The following is a 12482-nucleotide window of genomic DNA, read 5'->3' as shown; positions in this document are numbered from 1 at the left end:
GAGTGCAAGTGATGGTCCAGTGTGGAGGCCAATTACTCTAGAAGTTAAAAAAAAAATACAGAAAGCAATGTATATTTTGATTCAAATAAAAAGGAAATGACGTTCTTAGGCAGCCTTGCTGTTCAGAAACAAAAGCTTTTCATCATGCTTTGATTAAAGGTAAGGCGCTTTCTTAATCTGGATCCACTGACTGAACAGCTGGACAAATCCCCGTTTGGAAAATTATTGCCAAATGTTGTGGAATCTCCCTGACCACGCCGCTTCTACAGTTTGGTTGGAATTCTGTGCTGGGGACAGATGGATGTTGGGGAAATTACTTTGCTTCACTTAATGTCACACACCCTGGGACTTGTGCGTGATTGTTACCAAAACCACCGGTAACGAACACTTTTCCCAATTATGACTCATTCCCCTTAGCTGACTCTTCACCATGTCTGCTTAGCCGTACCGTCCTGATCACTCCTTTTGTCATCTGACTTGCAGACGGGTGCCTGATCTCCTTTGATATACTGTACATGACATCCTAACAAACTCTTCTCTTTAATCAAAGGAATCAGATGTATGCCACCGTCAGAAGTTGGGTGGGGCGAACACAGAGCAGATGTGTTCCTGCAGGTCAGATGGAATGAGTGGATTTGGAACATATACTTGGCATAATCTTTAAATTAACCCTAGGATCTAATTTTAAAATAAAACCCCACATTTTTTCACAAGGCAGAGACATTGCAGCCAGCAGCTTTTAACAGCAGCAAAAAAGCAGAAGTCCTGAGATAACTTTCCATAAATCCATTTAGAAGGATAGCATTACATGTGAAAATTCTTGGGCCACAGACTCTCACCTTTTAAAATATCTAAAGAAAAAAACACTTTCACATTCAAACACCAGAAGGGATATGTATCTGTGAATTTTAAAGCAGCCTTGCAAATAAAGACAAATATACTACTGACCTATAAATATTAATTTTTAAAAATCATAATGCCAGATGTATGTCCACAGTAAGATGGAAATAACTATTATTTTTTTCTAACAATTCTGCAGAATTGTTTTCTTTCAAAAGGGGAACAGGTACTCAACAAAGGGTCTGTACTGATGGACATGCTCAAGAAGTGCTGGGATGAGATGCAGATGGTGAGCCAGAGGTTGGACTAATTATCTGGCAAGGGCTGTTTTAAACCTGGCATATCAGAGCTTCTGTGTCTGAGACAGCCACCCACTTCCTTCCGTCCAGCTCGAGGCTGCTGCATGTGGTCAAGGAAGGGCCATACTGGACGTGGCTGTCTGGGTCCAGTTCCCTCCCGCCCCTTAACCTGCCTGCTCTGGATACCCAGCGCTGCCTGCCAAACCTTTGCATAGCAGACTCCTATCATGCCCTGCACTGGCTCTTCTCCCAGCTCACCTTCTCTGGCAAATGACACCTGCCCCTCCCAGCTCTTCCATGGTGGCCATCAATATCACTTCTGGAAAGGAAGAGAACAATCAAACTGCTCTCCTAGAATTCTCTCCTTTATCCACAAACGGCCTCCTTATTTTCATCATTTTCACTTCTAGGAGACAGGGTGAGAAAATAGATAGACTATCTTCTTTGTTTATGTAGATTTGAATCCTAGTTCTTCCACTTACTCTCTGGTGACCTTGCGACACCTGTCTATACCTAGCTACAAAGCTGGGAAATGCTGTCTCTAACTTGCTGGGCAAGTGTTCATTCAAAACTCAGGAAGTTCTATTACTAAAAGGAAGAAGGAGAGGATGGATATTAGGGGACAATTAGCATTCTCTGCCCTAAACGTGAACCCGAACCCAGTCAGGAATAAAACTAATGTAAAATGTGCTTCTCAAAGATCTTCGTGGCCTTGCCTGAAGAGTAGAAGAACCCAAACTCCAGGGACAGGGCTGGAAGAATGGCTGTTACACTCATAAGGAACAGGGCTGCTCTGGGCCTTCTGAATTCCCTCATACTCCAGTTAGAATTCTTTAGTGTTTGAACTGACTAATGGTGGATTTCTCTAATGAGGGTGGGAAGGAAAAGACACCACTGGAGAAGAAATATTGAGAAGATGCCAGACGCATCTGTCATGAAACTTACTTTTTGTTCTGTTTGCTTTGTGGCAGTAGTATACATTTAACCCCACCAGTAACCTGCCACGAGGTGAAGATGGGCCCGCTTGTGTGCAGCAAAGGAGGCAGCTTACCGAGATTGCCCTGTCCCCTGGGCCTGCAGAGCCATGATCTTTTTGCCACAGGAAATTATTCTGAGGGTTCAGCGTGACCCTCAGATAAGCCATAACAGCAGAAGACACTGAATTGTGCCTTAATATTTTGAGGACAGACAATCATAGTAAGAAATATTTCAGGACCTCACAAAGTAAAAGCAACCCAAATAAATGAACCCTCATAATATTTAACTGATAAGTCTTGCATGGTACACATACTGCTTTCTACTCTCTGCCTTAGTTATTTGTATACATGTCTTCATTTCTTTTCTCTCATTAATTTATTTGAACGAATGACAGAGTAACAAATATATGAGTTGAACGATTTTCCAGAGAGAGAAGGACAGAATGCTCAGATGTATGACCTTGTTGTAAGACTGGAACATACAGAACGTGTCATGGAGTTTTTTGTTTGTTTGTTTGTTTGTTTGTTTTATTGGAGTGTAGTTGCTTTACAATGTTGTGTTAGTTTCTGTTGTACAGCAAAGTGAATCAGTTATACGTATACACATATCCACTCTTGTTTAGATTTCCTTCTCATCCAGGTCACCACAGAGCACTGAGTAGAGTTCCCTGTGCTATACAGTGGGTTCTCATTAGTTACCTATTTTATATGTAGTAGTGTATGTATGCCAATCCTAATCTCCCAATTTGTCCCATCCCCCCTTCCCCCCTTGGTAACCATAAGTTTGTTCTCTACATCTGTGACTCTATCTCTGCTTTGTAAATAAGTTCATCTGTACCATTTTTTCTAGATTCCACATATAAGTGATACTACATGATATTTGTTTTTCTCTTTCTGACCTACTTCACTCTGTATGACAATTTCTAGGTCCATCCATGTCTCTGCAATCTTCTTTATTCATTCCTCTGTCGATGGACATTTAGGTTGCTTCCTTGTCCTGGCTGTTGTAAATAGTGCTGCAGTGAACATCGGGGTGCATGCATTCTTTCAATTATGGTTCTCTCCAGATATATGCGTAGCAGTGGATTGCTTATAGAAGAAATGGAAAGAGAAACAGCTGGTTCAGAGGGAAGGCCTTTGCTAAATTTACTTAGTATTATAGGGAAATTAGCTGCTAAGCCTATGTTCTTTTTTCTTCTCTAAGCAAAATTGGGAGGACCAATTTCTACCACATGGAATCATTTCCAGATTGCAAAGTTATTCCAAGAAAAGGAAAAAAATAGTTTATTAATATGCAATACACAATATGGATTTCCAAACACTGCTAGACCCACAAAACCTGTCTGAAATTAGGAAGTATGCCAATGACTTAAAAAAGAAAACCCATTCAGAATGGAAGGGAGGAGGCAGAGATAGGACAATAATCTTTCCGTTGCTGTCAGTATAGAAGTCTACTGCCCGCTGCTGCTCCTGTCCTGCAGCAGCGTCATGAGATATTGTCCGGTCAGCATCTCCAAGGGACTAAAATTGCAGACAAATGAATACAAACTCTAAATGCTCAATTATTTTGTTTGTAGACAAGATGACACTTGAAGCTTTGGAATAGAATGGGAGATCCAACCATACTCATGCAAAAGCAATATACTTTTTTCCAGAAGACCACGGTCAATAGTGGGAAATGCCTGCTGGCAGGAAGCTTTTAAATTACTGAGACCATGATGCTCTTAAATTACCAGACATGATTTGTGCAAACATCTCGTAGAGTCAAAATACGAATAGATAATGGACTCTGTGAAAAGAAGGATCAATGGGGCATGCAATTTACAAACACAGAGAGATGGACAGATGCCTGGGGAGACAGTTGCATGTTGGGATTACACCTCACCCAGGTTTTTATAAAAGCCTTGTATTGAGAGTAAACAGACAGGCTATAAAGTGTAGCAGTTATAAAATATTTGAAATCTTTTCTAATATTTCAGTTTAAGACAGTGGTTCTCAACCAGAGGCAATTTTGCCCCTGGGAGGACATCTGGAACCATCCAGAGACATTTTTGTCACTACTGGCGGGAAGTTGGGGTACTTCTGATAGAAACGAGGGATGCTGCTAAACTTGTAATGGACAGAACCTCTTCCACTCTCCATCACAACAAAGAATTATCCAGCCCAACGTGTCAATAGTGTCAAGGTTGAGAAACCCTGTCATAAGAGAAAAACGGCATGAAAGATTTTTAAAAGGGGCAATAATCCATGACTCCTTGAAATAGGATATGTACCCTACAGCATGAAGCTGGACCTTCCTAAGGAAGAGGGAGAGGAGCTGCATTCATGCTGTAAAACTAGCCTTCAAGACAAAGCAAGAAGAAAAGACTTGGAAACTCAAGCAGTCCCTGTAGTGAGTTACGTAGTTCATCTTGGTCATACTTTTCGTTGCTAGCTGGCTCTGATAAAATCAATCACTTTTGAGAATCTTGCATATACCGTAAAGTAATCGAGAAAAATTTATTAATAAAACATAAGGAATGTTGTTGTCAGTCCATGTGGGCTGCTACAAATCTCTTGGATCCAGGTTCAAAGGCACATGGGAATGCTACAAGAGCTGGGCTACTGCATTGTCCAGATTCCAAGACAAGTTGCACAGCACCATGATGTTGGAAAGGCTCATTCTTTTTGGTGTTTGGACCAGGAGCCCAGCTTGGACTTGTGACAAGCCCACATTTCTACCAACAAATGCCAGGGGGTCTGCCCAGTATCACCTCTAGCTTTTTATTGTATCTTCTGCAGCACATGAAAGAAACTCATCTATGTTCATAAATCATAAAATAAACTGGGATTGGGAACAGCGCATAATTTTATCTCAATTCAAACATATCTTAGGTTTTTAGATGTCCATGAATAAGCTGATTTACCTGCTTACTGTTTAAAAGTGATTTATCTTCACTTTCCTGCTTAGTCCAGAAGAAGCATATCTACATCTTTCTAAGTCTATCCTCACACCTGATTTGAATCGGGTCTCCCTTGAGATCATGTTATATCAACTCTCCCCTTTTCTGTAACTACTCTTGGGTTCCTTCTCCTTCCTTTGCTGTCATCCCATGACTGGTTCACGCAGGGATATAAAGGTTCAGCCCCCTCGTCTAAACCAGGGGCATTTCCCAAGGGCCATCCCAGCTCCAGAGATTCCCCTGGGGAAGGACTGAGGCTCTTCTCAAGATAGCATTACAATTCTTTTCCTTTCTCTGTCCAATCCTGCTTCCATGCCCTTTCTTCCAGAGGTATTGATTTAAGAGCAGTCCCTGATAAAGGTCCTGCACTATCAATTTTCTCTCAGATTCTTCTTCCCTAGACACCCAGCTGGAGAAGCATGTGTTGGCTCTCAGCCTGATCTCTTGTCTCTATCCAGATTTCAGATTTGGACAGCTTCACCTCATCAGTGATCACATCTTCTATTTTTTTCCATGAGTTTTGAGGTCTGGGAAAGGAATAAAAATACCTTCATTCTTGCTATATTTAAAAAGAATACAGAGTCAAAATAACTAATGCATAAAACTTAATTTTGATCTAGTAATTTCAAACTTTTAGAAAAGTTGCAAAAACAGTACAAAGGACTTCTGTATACCCTTTATCTAGATTCACCAATTGTTTGCATATTTTCTCCGACTTGCTTCTTTATCAATCTCTCTCTGTACACATACACACATACACATACCTATATATCATATATAAGTGCATATTATTGTTATTATTTGAACCACCTGAGAGTAAGTAGCAGACATTGGACCCTGTGATAGAATATTTGTGTCCCGCTCCCAAGTTCATACATTGAAACCTAATCCCCAATGTGATGGCATTTGGAGATGGGGCCTTTCAGAGGTGATTAGGTCATGAGGGTAGAGCCCTCCTGAATAAGATTAGTGCCCTTAAATAAAAGAGATCCCAGAGAGTTCCCTTGTTCCTTCTGTCATGTGAGGACACAGTGAGAACACGGCCATCTATGAACCAGGGAGTCCCCACCAGACACCAGATCTGCTGGCACCTTGATCTTGGACTTGCTAGCCTCCGGAACTGTGAGAAATAAATTTCTGTTGTCTATAAGCCACCCAGTCTACAGTTGTCTGTTATAGCAGCCCAAACTGGCTAAGACAGCCCCCCTTATCCCTAAATACTTGAGTGTGTATTCCTAAGAACCAGGACATTCTCTTACATAATCACGGTACAAGGATCTCAACTGGGAAGTTTAACACTGATAAATTACTCTCTGTCAACCCATGGTCCATATTCAGTTTTGTCAGTTGTTCCAATTGTGTCCTTTTTAGCTATTCTTTTTTTTTTTTTTTTTGGATATGCTACATTTTTATTCATTTATCTGTTGATAGATACTTGAGTTGTTACCAGTTTGGGGTGATTACAAATAAAGCTGCTATGAATATTCATGTACAAGTATTGAATGCTTTCATTTCTCTTGGGTAAATACCTAGGAGTGGAATGGCTAGTCATATGGTATAGGTGTTTGTTTCATTTTTCAAGAAATGAAAAATTGTTTTCCAAAATAGTTGTACATTTTACATTTCCACCAACAGTATATGAGTTCAAGTTCCTCCACATCTTCACAAACACTTGACACAATCAGTCTTTTTAATTTTAGATGTTCCAACAGGCATGTGGTGGTATCTCCTTGTAGTGCTTCATCCAGAGAAGCACGTGGGTGTCCATGCCCCCTGCCCAGGACCAGGTTGTCTTTCTTTCTTTTTTTTTTCAACTTTATTTTATTTATTAATTTTTACAGCAAGTTCTTATTAGTCATCCATTTTATACACATCAGTGTATACATGTCAATCCCAATCTCCCAATTCATCACACCACCACCACCCCCGCCATTTTCCCCCCTTGGTGTCCATACGTTTGTTATCTACATGTGTGTCTCAATTTCTGCCTTGCAAACCGGTTCATCTGTACCATTTTCTAGATTCCACATATATGCGTTAATATACGATATTTGTGTTTCTCTTTCTGACTTACTTCACTCTGTATGACAGTCTCTAGATGCATCCATGTCTCTACAAATGACCCAATTTCATTCCTTTTTATAGCTATTCTTTTCTGGTTCAGAATCCAATCCAGAATTATTCATTGCATTTAGTTGTCATGAATTGTTAATCTCTTAAGTCTGGAACGGTTCTTAGAGCTTGTTTTCCTTTCATGATTTCGACATTTTTGAAGACTACAGGTCAGTTATTTGATAGCATGTCCCTTGATTTGGGTTACTTTGGTGTTTCCTCTGATTAGCTTTAAATTTTTAATTTTTGGCAGATGTGCCCCAGGAGTGATGTTGTGTTATTGTTTGTGTATCATATTAGGAGGGACTTGATGTCAGTTTGTCATAATTTTGGTGATGTTAACTTTGATCCCTTGGTTAAGAAGGTGTCCACCAAGTTTCTTCTCTGTAAAGTTCTATCATCCCCTTTGTAGTTACGGGAGATACTTTGAGATTATGTAAACACCCTGTTACTCATCAAACTTTCACCCACTAATTCTAGCCTTCACTGATAATTTAAAAACTATTATTCTTCCATTTATTATTTCTTCTATGCATAAGGAAGAGTTGTCAGCATATATTTATTTATGTCAGAATGGATTTGTGGATTCTTTATTTTATTCCGTGGGTTAGAATTCACCCAATTTGATGCTCAAATTGTTTCCTCATGATTATTTAATTGGACTCCCAAACTGTTTAAGGTTCAGCCAGTGGGAGCCTTGTCAGGTAGGCTCCTGTGTCCTTCAGACATGCTCCCACCATTTTTTTTTAACACATCCATATTTTCTGGTGGGATGAGATGTTTCAGGTTCATACTGTACTATCCCTGCCCCATTCCTGGAATCAACCCTTTCTTCAAGGAGCCATTCTCCTTTTAGAGAAGAATAGTATTTAGAACTCAAATCTGGGCACTGGGTGTGTTCATTGCTACTGGAGTCATTGCTTCGAGCCCCTCCCAGCTTTCAGGACTAGGAAATATATCAATCTCTAAATAAAAACCTTATATTATAAACCATTCATACTGATTCCTCTATTCCAATCTAACACTCCAAGGTTTATTGTAGTCTTCCTGTTTCCATATTTCTAACGCCCTTCTTCAACAGTGAGAAACTTGGCTTTCATTATCCTCAATGAATTCACTCATTAGCTCCAGCTTCTGAATTACTAACATCCCACTGTGAAAAAGCAAACCGACTAACTAGAATGAAATGTGTGTTTAAAGGTCTTTTTCTTTTTTTTTAGGTAAAATTTACATACAGTAAAATGCATAGATCTTAAGTATATGGTCTGATGAAGTTTGATCAGTGATTATGTAACTACCATTATAATCAATTCATAAACTATTTCCATCAGCCCAGGAAGTTCCTTCATGCCCCCTTTTAGTAAATCCTATCCCCCACGGGTAACTACTGTTCTGAATTCTATGACCACAAATTCATTTTACCTATCCTTGAACTTCATATAAATGGAATATACAGTATGTTCTCTTCTTTGTCTGGCTTCTTTTATGAAACATAATATTTTTGAGATTCATCCGTGAATCTCAAATTCATGTATGTACATTCATTCATTCATACATGTTGTTGCATGTATCAGTTGTTACATTTTTATTGCTAAAAAGTAGTTCATTATGTGAATATTTTACTATTGTCTATTCATTCTCCTATTGATGGACACTTGGTTGTTTTTGACTATTATGAATAAAGTTGTTATAAACATTCTTATATGTCTCTTTTAGGAAAAATGTTTTCATTTTTCTTAAGTAAATACCTAGCAGGTCATAGGATGGTTGTATATTTAACTTTATAAGGAACTGCCCAACCATTTTCAGAGTAATTGTGTACCAGCAAATTAGTCCATACCAACAGTATATGAGAGTTCCAGTTGTTCCACATTCTTGTCAGTACTTGGTGTTGTAAATTGTTTTAATTATAACCTTTCTAGTGGATGTGAGATGGTATCTCATAATGGTTTTAACTTGCATTTCCCTGATGACAAATGATGCTGAGCATCTTTTCATGGGCTTATTGGTCATTTGTATACCTTCGTTTATGAAATATCTGTTCAAAGTCTTTTGCCCATGTTTACTTGCACTGTTTGTCTTTTGATGTAGATTTGTAGGAGTCCCTTATATATTCTAAATACAAGTCTTTCTTCAGATATATGTATTGTGATTATTTTCCCCCAGCAGGTGGTTCTCCGTTTAATTTTCTCAATGGTGTCTTTTGATAAGCAGAATATTTTGATTTTGAGGCCATCCAGTTTATCAAAAATTTCTTGTATAAGAAATTTCTTATTTCTTATGTGTCTTTTATAAGGAATATCTGCCTATTCTCCTGGGTTTTTATCCTAGAAAATTTGTAGTCTTAGCTTTTATGTTTAAATCAATAATCCATCTCAAATTAATTTTTGTGTGTGGTGTGCAATAGGAGTCAAGGTTCATTTTTTTCCCACTTGTTTATCTAATTGTTTCAGCTCCTACTTATTGAAAGAATTTCTTTTCCTCTATTGAATTGCCTTGGTGACTTCGTTGCAAATCAATTGTCTTTATATGTGTGGGCCTATTTCAGGACTCTATTCTCTGCCATTAACCTATTTATCTGTTCTACATTAATACCACATTCTTCTGATTACTGTGGCTTTAATAGTACATTTTGAAATCAGGTAGTGTGTGTCCTTAAGCTTCGTTCTGATTCAAGATTCCTTTGACTGCTCTAGGTCCTTTGCATTGCCACATATAATTTATAATTAACTCATCTATTTCCACAAAAAATATCCTTTGGGAATTTGATTGGAATTAATCTACAGATTAATTTTGGGGAGAAGTAAACTCTTAATAATAATGTGTCTTCTAATGTTTGAACTTGGTGGACTTTGATTTAGACTTTGGCCCTTTGAATTTCTCTCTCACAAAGTCTGTGTGCATATATGTATATGTATATATGTTGGACAGCTCTACTCAATAGAAATTTCTTTACTCTTCCTCCATTGAGCTGAGAATTTTAACGGCTAGCACCTACCTTCCTGGCTCAGAATCAGGGATATTATGTAGATAAAAGTTAGTGATAAGAATGACTAGGAGAGAGGTATGGATTCCTCTGTACTTGTTGGGAGAACAGGCTATGGTTTTCCTGTATGATGGTCCAATGTGGCTCATGGCACTGGTGGGAAAGGGGTTAGAAATGGGAGGGGGGAGCATCTCGAGCTAAGATTAAGGAATTCTGCGGGAGAGATAAATTGTATAAATTTGGCTAAAGTGACTGGTATTTGAAGAAGCTGAGAGGAAAAAGTAGCCCCCTTAGGCAGATACATCCCATGTAAACATATCTTCCCCAAAGGAACATATGTCCCGATCAAGGCTCAGCTGAGTCTTTGGGTCTGAAAGATAAATAGTCTTTCACTTCTCAGGTCTTGTGTGAATATTTCACTATAGCAGAAAACATGACAACTATAACATAATATAAAAATAGCTACTATTTACTGGGCACTCATTCTGTGCCAGGCCCAATACTGCCATTTTACATATGTTTCATTTCTTACAACAACCTTTTGGGATAGATAACGTTAGCTATAGTTTATAGATGAAGAAGTGAAGGACTGGAATAGTGGAGTACACCAGCACCACATGGTTAGCAAATGGAAGAGATCTTGCTCTAACTCCCACACCTCCTGGTCTCTCTGCATAGCCCTGATCTGTATTCACTTTAAATCTCACAGCCTTAATGCTCCTGAGACCTCAGCATCCTGGGGGAAGCCCTGTTGATGTCTAATTTACCTTCTTGGCAACTTCTCTTCTCCATAAATCTAGACCAAGGCCAGGGTGAGCTTCTCTGTCAGATTCTGTCTCCTGTGCCTTAATTAGCCCAATGGAGATGGAACACCATGGCCATCAGGCCTGGAAATTAGACCTGGGGAAATCCCTGGTGGTGTTTAGGCCATTATTACTCAGCCTGGGCTTGCTTCTGGGCTTTTAAGTGCATTAGAGCACTTTGCATTGACTTGACTGGCTGCTCCGTGCTGGCTGACTTGTCAAATTACCTCTCATTTGTACAGCTCACCTGATGTTGTTGAAGCACTTTCCTGGCATTGGGAGCTGCTGGTCATCCTGAGGGATCTGGGGACTGAGCCTAGTTTTACAGATGGGGAAGCTGAGACCTGGCTGTATTGAGTAAGTGTGTATTTGGTCTCCTTCAAAAGCTTAATGTTTGCAACTGGAGTGATTTTTTTTTTTCATGTGGTTGGTTCTAAAGTTTCAATATGGCAGTTTAATGAACCTCTGAGTGAGGCTTTGTTTGGGGTATCAAAGTGAAGCAGAGAGGGAGCTGATTCATTGTTGCATACAGGTCCTATAGATCACCCACAGGAATATCTTAGGTTTGGGGGTTGACAGTTGTTGTCTCAGTTATCTGGATTCATGGGCTGGTGGTCTAATGTTACACAGCTGTCCGTGTATTCTAATGGGAACTGATTTACCCAGGGCTTCCCAAGGGTGACAGCAGAACCAAGACAGACCTGTGGTCTTGTGGTTTCACCTTAGATCCATGCTACCTCTCATAGCATTTACCATGTGCTAGGTTTGGAACTAGACAGACACTTGGGATGGGGCTGATTGGATGGAGTCTGAAGGGCATATACAACCAGGCACAAAGCAGAGTCTCCAGAAATGGTTGAGGCAAAATGAAACCCAACAGTCAGCAATTAGGGCCAGAGCCTCAGTTCCCCAAAGCACTAGCAGAGACACACTAAAAAATGGGAGTCAAAGCAGCCCACCCTGTGAGCTGGGTCTCATATTGGAGGTAGAGCCAAGGTTGGTGGGAATGCCTTGTCCTGAGCCAGTCTGCCAGGAGCAGTGACCTTATTTTAAGTCCCTACTCATTGGGGGAGGGGAGCCTGAGGACTTCCTCTCTCAAGTCTGTCATTCTGGGATATGGGAGTCATACTGAGCTTTCGAGTAGGGACAGTAGGAATGGGGAGCTTGGAAGCGTCAAGGTGAGGTGATGAGACAGGGGCTCATGGGCCAAACTTTCCAGACCTACTAAGTTGGGGAAATAGTGCTTCTGACTGCTGTTCCAGTATCAAGAATACCTTTCCATCTAGTCATGTCTATTTACCCCTCTCTGAAGGCACAGATCTCTACTTCAGTAAAGTTCTAAAAATTAAGGTACATAAAAATAATGGTGGGGAGTTATGAAAAGGCTCTTTCTTCAGTACTGACCCTATGGTTGATCTGGTAGGAAGAGGTGGCTCTGGATGAGGCGAAGCTAAGTAATTTGTATTTTGAATAAGCCAACCAGGAGATTCAGAGGCGGATGGGGGACCATGGAAACATTTTAA

The 12482-nt window shown here is 39.8% G+C and overlaps 1 protein-coding gene across 3 annotated transcripts in view; it reads left to right on the top strand.

The window, feature by feature from the left end:
• The window catches only part of SH3GL3 (SH3 domain containing GRB2 like 3, endophilin A3), a 285361-nt gene that overhangs the window by 99115 nt on the left and 173764 nt on the right, over positions 1-12482 (top strand). The window contains exon 2 of one of the 3 annotated variants that reach the window (XM_027089206.1): positions 11202-11316. The exons of the other annotated variants lie outside the window; for them this stretch is intronic. The gene's annotated coding sequence lies outside the window, so the exon portion shown is untranslated. The remainder of the gene's footprint in view (positions 1-11201; positions 11317-12482) is intronic. 3 annotated transcript variants of the gene reach the window in all.

The sequence above is a fragment of the Aethalodelphis obliquidens genome, unplaced genomic scaffold (genome assembly GCF_003676395.1).
Source record: "Aethalodelphis obliquidens isolate GAN/ISIS:26980383/991018 unplaced genomic scaffold, ASM367639v1 scaffold65, whole genome shotgun sequence".
NCBI classification, from domain to species: domain Eukaryota; kingdom Metazoa; phylum Chordata; class Mammalia; order Artiodactyla; family Delphinidae; genus Aethalodelphis; species Aethalodelphis obliquidens.
This window is presented reverse-complemented; position numbering and strand designations above follow the sequence as displayed.